Consider the following 11,593-nt stretch of genomic DNA (forward strand, 5'->3'; position numbering starts at 1 on the left):
TACAGGAGGCAACCTCTCAGATAGCTCTGGGGGCTACACTGAAGAGGTAAGGGAGGAGCCAGGATATATAGGAGTTCAAACAAACAAACAAACCTAGTAGTCAAACATCAAAAGATCACTGCTAATTAAAGAAAACCAGACATCTCAAGTGAATGAATCTTGTGCTTTTCTGTGTATGGGAAGGTGCAAAAGTCTGGGTTCATTGAAATCATTCCTTTGATATGTACCTTAACTATCTAGGGCCAGTATCCTGTTTTTCTCCGTCCTCAATCCCCTCAGCATGCACAGCGGGGCGGGGGGGTGGGGGGAGCAGCTGCAGTGTCTGATGGCCACAACATCCTTTGTCTACTGACCTGGCAGTCCATGTCCACTAAAATTACAGTAACTAAAATTTAAAAATTCGCTAGAGGGATTCAACAGTAGATTTGAATGGCAGAATATAAAGAATTAGCAAACTTGAAGACAGATTGATAACCTTCCTATAAGTACACTTTAGCTCTGTCCAAAATATTTTGATGTATTTTTATTTTCATTTAGTTTCAAATATTTATTTCTTCTGATTTCTTTGGTTATTTAGAAGCTTGTTGTTTAGTTTTTTGAGGCTTTTCTAAATATCTAATTATTATTGATTTCTGATTTAATTTCATTGTGCTTAGAGAAAATATTCTGTAAAATTTAAGATTTTAAATATTGAGACTTGTTTTATGTCCCAGCATAAGATCTGTCTTGGTGAATGCTCTATGTGCATGTGGAAAGAATGTGAATTCTGTGGTTTATTGGATATATTGTTCTGTAAAGGTCAGTTAGGTTGAAGTGGTTAATATTTTTAGATCTTCCACATCCTTCTAGATTTTTATCTAGTTATTAAAGAGGAAATTGATATTTCTACTTTGTAAATTTGTCTATTGGTCTCTTTAGTTCAGTCAGCTTTTGCTTCATCTATTTTTAAGCTCAGTTATTAGCCACCTACATTTTAGGTTTGCTATGTCTTCTTCATGGATTGACCTATTTATCATTATAAATGTCTCTATCTATGATAATTCTTCTTGTCTTGAGGTCCATTAAGTCTAATATTAATAAAACTCAGCTTTCTTTTGCATACCATTTACATGGTGTATCATTTTCATTCTTTTTAACCTATTTTTTCTAACATTTAAAGATATTATTGGTATGGTTGGATTTAGTTCTGTCTTGTTTGTTACTTGCTTTTTTTTAAATTGAAGTATAGTGTCATGTTAGTTTTGGTGTACAGCAAAGTGATTAAGATATATGTATATACCTGTATATATGTATATATATATATATATTCTTTTTGTTTTCTATGCCTGTCAGTGTGTTTCTGTTTTGTAAATAAGTTCATTTGTATCATAGTTTAGATTCCACATATAAGCGATATCATATGGTATTTATTTTTCTCTGATTTAGTTCACTTGGTATGATAATCTCTAGGTCCATCCATGTTGCTGCAAATGGCATTACTCATTCTTTTTTTTATGGCTGAGTAGTATTCCATTGTGTGTGTGTGTGTGTGTGTGTGTGTGTGTGTGTGTGTGTATTATATATATATCACATCTTCTTTATCCATTCATCTGTAGATGGACATTTATGTTGCTTTCATATCTGGGCTGTTGTAAATATGCTGCTATGAACATTGAGGTGCATGTATCTTTTCAAACTAGAGTTTTCTCCAGATATATGGCCAGGAGTGGGATTGCTGGATCATATGGTAACTCTATTTTTGTTTTTTAAGGAACCTCCATACTGTTTTCCATAGTGGCTACACCAATTTACATTCCTACCAACAGTGTAGGAGGGAGGGTTTCCTTTTCTCCACACCCTCTTCAGCATTATTGCTTGTGAACTTTTTAATGATGGCCATTCTGACTGGTGTGAGATAGTACCTCATTGTAGTTTTGATTTGCGTTTCTCTGATAATTAGTGATGTTGAGCATCTTTTCATGTGCCTATTGGCCATCTGTATGTCTTCTATGGAGAAATGTCTATTTAGGTCTTCTGCCCACTTTTTGATTCAGTTGTTTGATTTTTTTGTTATAGAGTTGTATGAGCTGTTTGTATATTTTGGAAATTAAGCCCTTGTCAGTTGCACCATTTGCAAATATTTTATCCCAGTGTGTAGGTTGTCTTTGCATTTTGTTTATGGTTTCCTTTGCTATGCAAAAGCTTGTAAGTTTGATTAGGTCTCATTTGTATATTTTTGCTTTTATCTCTTTTGCCTTGGGAGACTGATGTAAGAAAATATTGCTACGATTTACGTCAGAGAATGTTTTGCCTATGATCTCTTCTGGGGGTTTTATGATGTCATGTCTTCTTTAGGTCTTTAAACCATTTTGAGTTTATTTTTGTATATGATGTGAGGGAGTGTTCTAATTCACTGATTTATATGTAGCTGTCCAGCTTTCCCAAAACCACTTGCTGAAGAAATAACATACTCTCTTGACCGTTGTAGCTGTATACTAAGTTTTGAAACCAGGTAATGTGAGTCCTCCAACTTTGTTCCTCAGTATTATGTTGGCTATTCTAGGTATTTTGTCTTTCTTTGTATATTTTAGAATCATTTTGTCAGTAGCTACAAAATAACTTACAGGGATTTTGATTGAGATTGCATTGAATCTATAGATCATGTTGGGGAGAACTGACATCTTAACAATATTGAGGCTTGTAATATATAAACATGGAATATCTCTCTGTTTAGTTAGAGCCTCTTTGATTTTTTCATCAGAATTTTGCTGTTTCTACATATAGATTTTGAACATATTTTGTTAGATATATAGCCAAGGATTTTATTTTGGGGTGGCTGTTATAATTTTTTTTTAAATTCCAATTGTTTTTAATTCCAATTGTTCATTGCTGGTGTATAAGAAAGCGATTGACTTTTACATATTAACCTGTATCGTGCAAGCTTGCTATGATTGCTTCTTAATTCCAGAAATTTTTATGTCAGTTTTTTTGGATTTTCTATGTAGGCAATCATGTCATTTGCAAACAAAAACCATTTTATTTCTTCCTTTCCAATTTATGCCTTTTGTTCCTTTTCTGGTTTTATTGCAGTAGCTATAACCTCCAATATAATATTGCTATGGACTGAATATTTGTGCTTCTCCCAAATTTATATATTGAGACCCTAATTCTCAATGTGATGGTATTTGGAGGTAAGGGCTTTGGGAAGTAATAAGGATTATATTAGGTTATGAAGGGTGGGACCCTCACGATAGGATAAATGCTCTTATACAAAGGAAAAGACACAAGATCTCTCTTTCTGCCTCCATGTACCAAGGAAATTAAAATAAATCAAATTAATATTGAACTCAGATGTTGGGAAAATAATTAACTAAACCTAACAAAAACAGAAAGAACAAGTAAGAATAAAAGTACTAATTAATGAATTAGAAACAATAGAATAAATATATAACCTAAGAGCTATTTTCTTGAAAACAAACTTTATTAAATAGAAAACTCATTAGTTTAACCTATCAAGATATGAGGGTGAAAATGCAAACACATAAAACTCAGGATGAAGATGGAGAAATGATAGCTATGGAAAAAAAAGAAAGAAATTATAGGCAAATTTTTTATAACTCAATAAATTTGAAAAATGTGGAATGGTATTGAAATTTATATACTGTGCTTCAAGTTTTATAAACCTTGAAAACTATAGTTTCTTTATTTTCTACAAGTGATCTGAGTATTTTCATAAATTCATATACCAGTGAATGATGGAAAAGTAAATGTATATTTGTATTTAGAAATATCTTATTATCTTCAAGATAAGAGTCTCTTTTCTTTAAAACTGGCGCTTTTGGATAAAAGCTTGGTCTTTCTGAGTTTCTTACCTCTCTTCTTCCCAAAGGTAACATCTGCATATAGTTGACTGGAAAACTGTGCTCTTTGGTGATGGGGAAGGGGAAGGCTTTGTCCTGGCTCTTCAGGGGACTCTGCTGTTCAGCTCTGCTGGTGAAACTCCTGGTCTTTTCTCTCAGTGTGGGGATTATCTGCAGGGAGTTTGGCCAACTTCCACGTGAGTAGGCCTTTCTTCAGCCTTTACTGGTGCCTCTGGCCCTCTGAGATCTGGCTAAGACTTTCATGTGATTCCTCTTGGAACCTGCCCACAGGTTCTCAACCACATTTCTTGCTTGTCCCTTCTGTAGCAATCCCTCGGCATCTTCGCTATCATCTACATTTTACAACTTTCCACAGGGCACATAGGAATCTCTGGATTCTTTAGGATATTAGCACTATCTCTGGCTTTCTATCCATTTGGCGAATTCATTCTGCCGATTTCACTTTGGAGTGACTGTCCCATTTTGACGTGGAAACATCTGGAACCATTCCCTATTCCCTACTCCACTGCTTGAGGGCATTTAAGCTTTCCACTAAATCCATAGCATATGTTTTGGGAGGAGGAGCAGGAAAAGGTAAATGAGGTATTTAAGCTGAAAGAAAACATTTTAAGGGAGTTCCCTGGTGGCCTAGTGGTTAGGACTCCAGCCTTTCACTGTCGTGGCCCAGATTCAATCCCTGTTCGGGAAACTGAGATCCCACAAGCTGCGCCACGCAGCCAAAAAAAAAAAAAAAATGATTAAAAGAGAATGAGCTACTTTAAACTGGCTAGTTTATCTTCTCTCTGCCTTCCTGCACCCCTCACCAGGATAGGTATACAAGAGGAACACTGGATTTGTTATGGAAGATAAAAGAAACCTGCATGTTTTGCACATCTCAGTGCTAATTATTACATTTTTGAGCTTACTACATTTGAGGTATTTTTAGGTATAATCTCATTGCTTGTAAACCTTGTTGCCCAGAAACTGTTCCTATTCAGAAACAGGGAAGCTTCCATCTAAAACAGAGTCAATCAGCTTGAAGGTTCATAGCTGATTTTTTTGGAGTCTCTGGCAAAACGCTAATCTGACAGCGAGAGTTAAGTGTCTAAAGAGATTTCTAAACAAACAAGCAAACACTTCTCTCTTTATCAAAAGCAAGACTTGGAGCACTGGATAGGAAGTCTATCATAAGTGTAAGATGGAAAAAAACAGGATTAAGGCTAGAAACATCCAATAGTCAGGAAAAGGAGGAACGTTTCCACCTAAGAGGTCTGGAGAGAAAAAAAGGCTAAGTGAAGTGAGAAGTTAGCATCATCATATACCCTTTCAGGTCAAATCTTGGGAATCAGAAGACACAGCGGTACATATAGATGGGCATAGGGAAATCAGAAGACATCAGAGCTAGTGACTAGCTTTTCTAGGCATATTCAGTACATGAGGGAAAACTTTCCAATTTGACCCACATTCAGACAGGGCCACACCTAAAATGATTCAGGAGCAAGAGAGCAGCATTGGAAAAGATAGGGGCTTCATGACTTGTGTGTGGTACAGAAGATTTAGAAATCCCAGTGTACTTCATGTAGAAAACATAGAAGATAGACAAGTAGAGAACAGGTACGCTTGCAATGGGGCCACCTTGGCAAGGAACAGGGTGATTCTACAGTGGACACTCCTGGTTTCATGGTCTTATCTGAGGACAAGATGGAGGATGTGGCTGAGACTCAGAGGATCTGCAGCCCCAGAAAGAGCTAAGGTGGGACCATCAGACCCTGATTGTGTCTAGAAAACACACCAACTGATTCATTACCCAGGGACTTCAGAGTTTCAGAGTCTAACCTAAAGTCATACATGTGGACTCAAGGCACCTCCCTCATTTCTTTAAGGATTTATAATCTTCCAGATACACCTGATTACATCTTGGGTAGAGGGGGTGAGGAGAAATCCTAAAGCACTCAATATTTACCCTCAAAGACAAATTTTTCTAAAAGAGACAGAATTTACTGTTTTAAAGCCAAAGAGACTAAGATGCCTTTAGCTGGAAAGTTTAAATTACTTCCCCTCACTACCTAGAGGATGGAGGCTCAAAATCAAGATGAGTTTAATTACAGACAAGAAAGGCCAGTAATACCAGACTAGAGAATTTGGACAAACCCTCCCACTGAAGACAACTAAAAATAAATAGAATATACACATACATATATAAAAGCATCATCTAAAAATATAAAACTATGAAGAGTGACATTTTGCAACTTCTCCATGAAGTATCTAGATGTGTATTTCTTTATTATCTAGCATGGGGTTCATTGAACTTCTCTGTATTGATGTATTTCATAAGTTCTAGAAAATCTCAGCCATTATCTTTTCAAATATTTGCATCAAACAAATCAAATAGAAAACCTTTTAAGGCAGCTAGAGAAAAGAGATATTACCTAAAGGCATAACAGAGCTATAGCTAACTTCTCAAAAGCAAAAATAGAGACCAGAAAACAATGCAATATCTTCAAGGTGATGAAAAAAATGGCACCCAACCTAGAAGACTCTACAGAGTGAAAGAATCCTTTGGATATGAGGAAAAAATATAGAAAATTTTGAACAAACAGAAACTGAGATAATCATACAAAAAGGAGAGTCTAATGGGTATTCTTCAGATTTAAGGAAAATAACCATGGACGGAAGGTCAGAGGTTTAGAAAGAAATGAAGAGCAATGAAATATTCATTAAATGAACATTGCATAAAATAATTGCCTTGTGTTTAGGATTTAGCTAGCTAGCTAGAGAAATAAATACATGCAGAAATAAACTTATAAATGGGAAATGAAGATAAATGTAGTTAAAGTGTGATCAGGCCTTTGCTTTGTCTTGGAAGAGGTTAAAATGATCGACTATAGTGAATTAAGGAGGGATGTGGTAATCTCTAGCGTAACTATTAAAAAGTACAAAAGCAATATATAATTTCCAAACTAATTGGGAGTATGGAATGATAAAAAATAGTGAATACATTCAAAAGAAGTCTACACCCTTCTGAAGTTTGCATTATCCTTATATACTACCTTTTATCATTAACACATACCAACACATACCAACATTCCTGATTACACCAAGAGAAAGATGTATTACATGAGGGCAAAGGAAAAGGTCTTCAAATGACATTGAGGAGTAAGGAGAACACAAATTCTACACATGATTTAGGGGTTAGTGGGGTATAAGGAGCACCCATTTAAGAAGGATTCAAGAGAAGAAATGTCCATGAGGAACATTCACTGTTGATAATGTGAAAAAGATTGTCTTCCATGGTCTGGAGATTTCAGAGGGCACCGTCGAAGGGTTTGGGAGAAAGGGTAGCAATAGGCATTGGATCAGTGGGGAGGCTAAGAGCAGTGTAGTAGGAAGTCATAGATGACCAGAGCAGCTTCATGCCAGAACAAGCATAATGGTAGAAGGCACGCTGAATTTAGCTGACTGAAAGATTTTCTAGTTAACTAGTCTCATGAATCCCCTGGCAAGTCTATGGCCTAGTGAGGTGGATGGACCTAGAGTCTGTCATACAGAGTGAAGTAAGTCAGAAAGAGAAAAACAAATGCCGTATGCTAACACATGTATATGGAATCTAAAAAACAAAATAACAGCAAAAAAACAATTGTTCTGATGAACCTAGGGACAGGGCAGGAATAAAGACACAGACGTAGAGAATGGACTTGAGGACACGGGAAGGGGGAAGGGTAAACTGGGATGAAGTGAGAGAGTAGCATTGACATATATACACTACCAAATGTAAGATAGATAGCTAGTGGGAAGCAGGTTCATTGCACGGGGAGATCAGCTCAGTGCTTTGTGACCACCTGGAGGGGTGGGTTAGGAAGGGTGGGAGGGAGATGCAAGAGGGAGGGGATATGGGGATATATGTGTACGTATAGCTGATTCACTTTGTTATACAGCAGAAACTAACACAACACTGTAAAGCAATTATACTCCAATAAAGATGTTTAAAAAGAATAAATGTACGGCCTGTCAGAAGCATTAGCCAAGGGTAGGGTGATTGAGTTTCTGAAAGATCCCTGGTCTTGAAAAAATGACCTTCAAACAGTCTAGTTGGTTCCCATGACTCATGCTGTGGAAATGACAGCAACTGTTTGGCTTTCAGGTGACTTCGATAATATCTGCCTTGAAAGTTTGCAAAATTGTCATTATTTTCTAAAAATATGTCTGTTAACAAATTGAATATACCCTTCCTCAAAAGCTAGGTATATTTTGGTCATGTAAATTCAAGAACTCGAGGTCATCTTTTCAAAAAGAACAGAAAAGTTCAATAAACAGCCATCTGAATTTTGTGGCTCTGGACATCTATATACATCAATAAATCTGTGTCTTCTAGGTATGCATAGTAGTAAGTATCTCATCATCTCTTCCTTCCTCTTTAAATTCTGGTTTGTGCTCTGTGTTCAGTAATGCTGGACTTACCCTGATTTCCCACAAGTCATCTAATAATTCAATGTTTTAATAAATTCATCAATAAGGCTCATTTTAGAACTTACATATTCAGTTCAATATGTATTCTATATTCTACCAATGGCAAAAAGCAGACCATGAACTGCATTCCTTTTAAGTTCGACTCTCTATTGGAATAAATGGTAAGACTCTTAGGTAGTAAGGGAAACAAAATCTCACTCCTATGGTCATTGAATGAACTGGATATGGCAGGAGTGTTGCCTTGGGAGGAGTGGCTCTTACTTCAATGATCAGTCATTATCACCAGCTCTGCAGTGGAAACTCCTGACAAATTTTAATGGTTTTAAATCCTTATTCTATAATAAAAAATCAATTTGAATTCTAGAATCATAAACTGCTTGAGAAATATCTGATAAAATATTAAGGGTCTGGTTTATCCTTCCATATTACATCTTCTAAGTGGAACTGGAGCCAAGAGGTGGTGCATGGAAAGATCACTGATCACACCACTCCTTGAAGAGCTATTTTTTTTTCCCAATGCATTTTTTATTTTCTACCTTTTTTGAATCTTAAAATAGGGGCTTCCTAAAGGCAAAAACATGGGTTAGTGAAAGGATTTATCTCAAATTAGGGAAAAAGTTATGCATGCATAAAAGAAACTTATTCTGCGTGTGTGTATCTATATATCTATATCTATGTTATCTATCTACCTTTTGATCTGTAATTTTTGGAATGGCTCAGTAAATTAATTCAATTCCATTGTCTGAACCAATGGAAGAGCAAGTAAGCAGGCAGGCAGCTGTCAGTCCATAAACTGGAGCCTGGTGAGGAGATGCTACCATTTGAGGGCAGGTATTTAATACCTCTCAGGTAACTTGTTTCACTCCTTGAGCTGCTTCTATGGCTCTGTTGGTCTAACTTGAGCTTGAATTATTTCCTCTTCCCCTTTTAATATTAAAAAATTATTTTGGGGGGCTTCCCTAGTGGCGCAGTGGTTGAGAGTCCGCCTGCCGATGCAGGGAACACGGGTTTGTGCCCCTGTCCGGGAAGATCCCACATGCCGCGGAGCTGATGGGCCCATGAGCCATGGTCCCTGAGCCTGCGTGTCCGGAGCCTGTGCTCCGCAACGGGAGAGGCCACAACAGTGAGAGGCCCACGTACCGCAAAAAAAAAAAACCAAAAAAAACCAAAAAATTATTTTGGGGGTATTAAAAATAATGATACTTATGGGGTAGAAAATTATAAAAGTATACAAAAATATAAAATGCATTGGAATGGGGAAATTATACCCAGTTATAGCTTTCTTAACATTTTAGTGTTCTTACATGTTAAAAGCAAACACACACACACACACACACACACATCCATACACAGAGTATACTGATAATTCTCAATCCTGGATACACATTAAAAATCATTATTAATGTCACTATATATGTAACAATAATGAAGGTTAAAAAAAATGATTATCAGTTTGCTCTACGTAAGAAAGAAGAATTGAAACTGCAGTCATTTGAACAATGCTTAAAGAATGATCCTCACTCCTACCTCAAAAGATTGATTAATAATATACATTTATTTTTAAGTTTTAAAAGGTTATATATATGTATAAAATTGTTTATCAAATATGTATATAGTTTCTAATTTTGATTTTTTCACCTACTATTTTAAGTATTTCCATGTCATCAAAATTCTTAGTAGTCATCATCCTTAATGGCCACAAAAATTCCATCTTGAGAAAACACCAGAAATTATTTAATATTTTTTATTTATTCTCCAATAATTAAACGTCAAGGTTATTTCCGTAAAATACGCAATGATGAACAACATGAACTAAATCTTTATATACATATCTGATTATTTCCTTAGGATAGACTCCCCTACATGTGGATTCACTAGATTGAAAAAAGGAAAGTGGCAACATTTGGATTAAGAAAACAAGCTTTCCTAGGAATCCCACAACAGATTTCCTCTTACATCTCATTGTCTACAGCAGTGTCAAGTGGCAACTCCCAACTAGAAGGTAGGAAGGGAGAAAAAATTGGCCAAGCCAACAAATGGAGTCCATCCCTATGGCTATACAATTTTTCTACACACGTTTTATCCTTTTTCATGGAACATAGTTATCGCTACTCCAAGTTCAACAACCCGAAAGTCTCATGCAATTACTGCTTCCAGCCTGAAAACCTTAATCTCCAGGTGATAAACAATTCTTTCTATCTGGGATATGGTTTCCAGGGGTTCAGCAACTTATAAACTAAAGCAATGATTATTAATCTTTCACATTCATCTGAATCAGCTAAGAGCTTGTTAAAACAGATTGCTGGGCTCCACCCCAGTGTTTCTGATTCAGTAGCTCTAGAATTGAGACCAAAAAGTTTGTGTTTCTAACAAGTTCCTGGTAATGCTCCTAGTCCAGGGGTCACATGTATTACATATGTATTACACAGATACAGTATGATATCACAATAAGGAAACTGACATTAATATAATCTATTGATCATACTATTTTTAAAAATAAATTTATTTGTTTTTATTTTTGGCTGTGTTGGGTCTTCGTTGCTGGGCGCGGGCTTTCTCTAGTTGTGATGAGCGGGGGCTACTCTTAGTTGTGGTGTGCGGGCTTCTCATTGTGGTGGCTTCTCTTGTTGCAGAGCATGGGCTCTAGGCACGCAGGCTTCAGTAGGTGTGGCACACGGGCTCAGTAGTTGTGGCTTGCAGGCTCTAGAGTACAGGCTCAGTAGTTGTGGCGCACGGGCTTAGCTGCTCTGCGGCATGTGGGGTCTTCCCGGGCCAGGGCTCAAACCCATGTCCCTTGCATTGGCAGGCAGATTCTTAACTACTGTGCCACCAGGGAAGCCCGATCATATTTAGTTTTCACCAACTCAGCATGCACTGATTTGTGTGTGTGTGTGTGTGTAATTAGTTATGCAGTTTTATTACATGTGTAGATTTGTGTGATTACTACCTGTAGTCAAGATACAAAATAGTTCCATCCATGAATCCCTTGTGTTATCCTTTTATAGTCACCAACACCTCTCTCCTTCACCCGATCATTCAAAATCTGCCAACTACTAATCTGTTCTTCATCTCTATAATTTAGTCATTTCAAAATGCTTTGTAAATAGAATCATAACCTTTTGAGATTGGCTTCTTTCACTCAGCAAAATTCCCTTGAGATCCATCTAAATCACTGTGTATATATCAATAGTTTGCTCCTGTTTATTACTCAGTAATATTCCTTGGTATAGATGTACCACAATTTGTCTAAAAATTTAGCTGTTGTAGAACATTTGCATTTTTTCCAG

Source organism: Phocoena phocoena, chromosome 1 (genome assembly GCF_963924675.1).
Source record: "Phocoena phocoena chromosome 1, mPhoPho1.1, whole genome shotgun sequence".
Classification (NCBI taxonomy): Eukaryota; Metazoa; Chordata; class Mammalia; order Artiodactyla; family Phocoenidae; genus Phocoena; species Phocoena phocoena.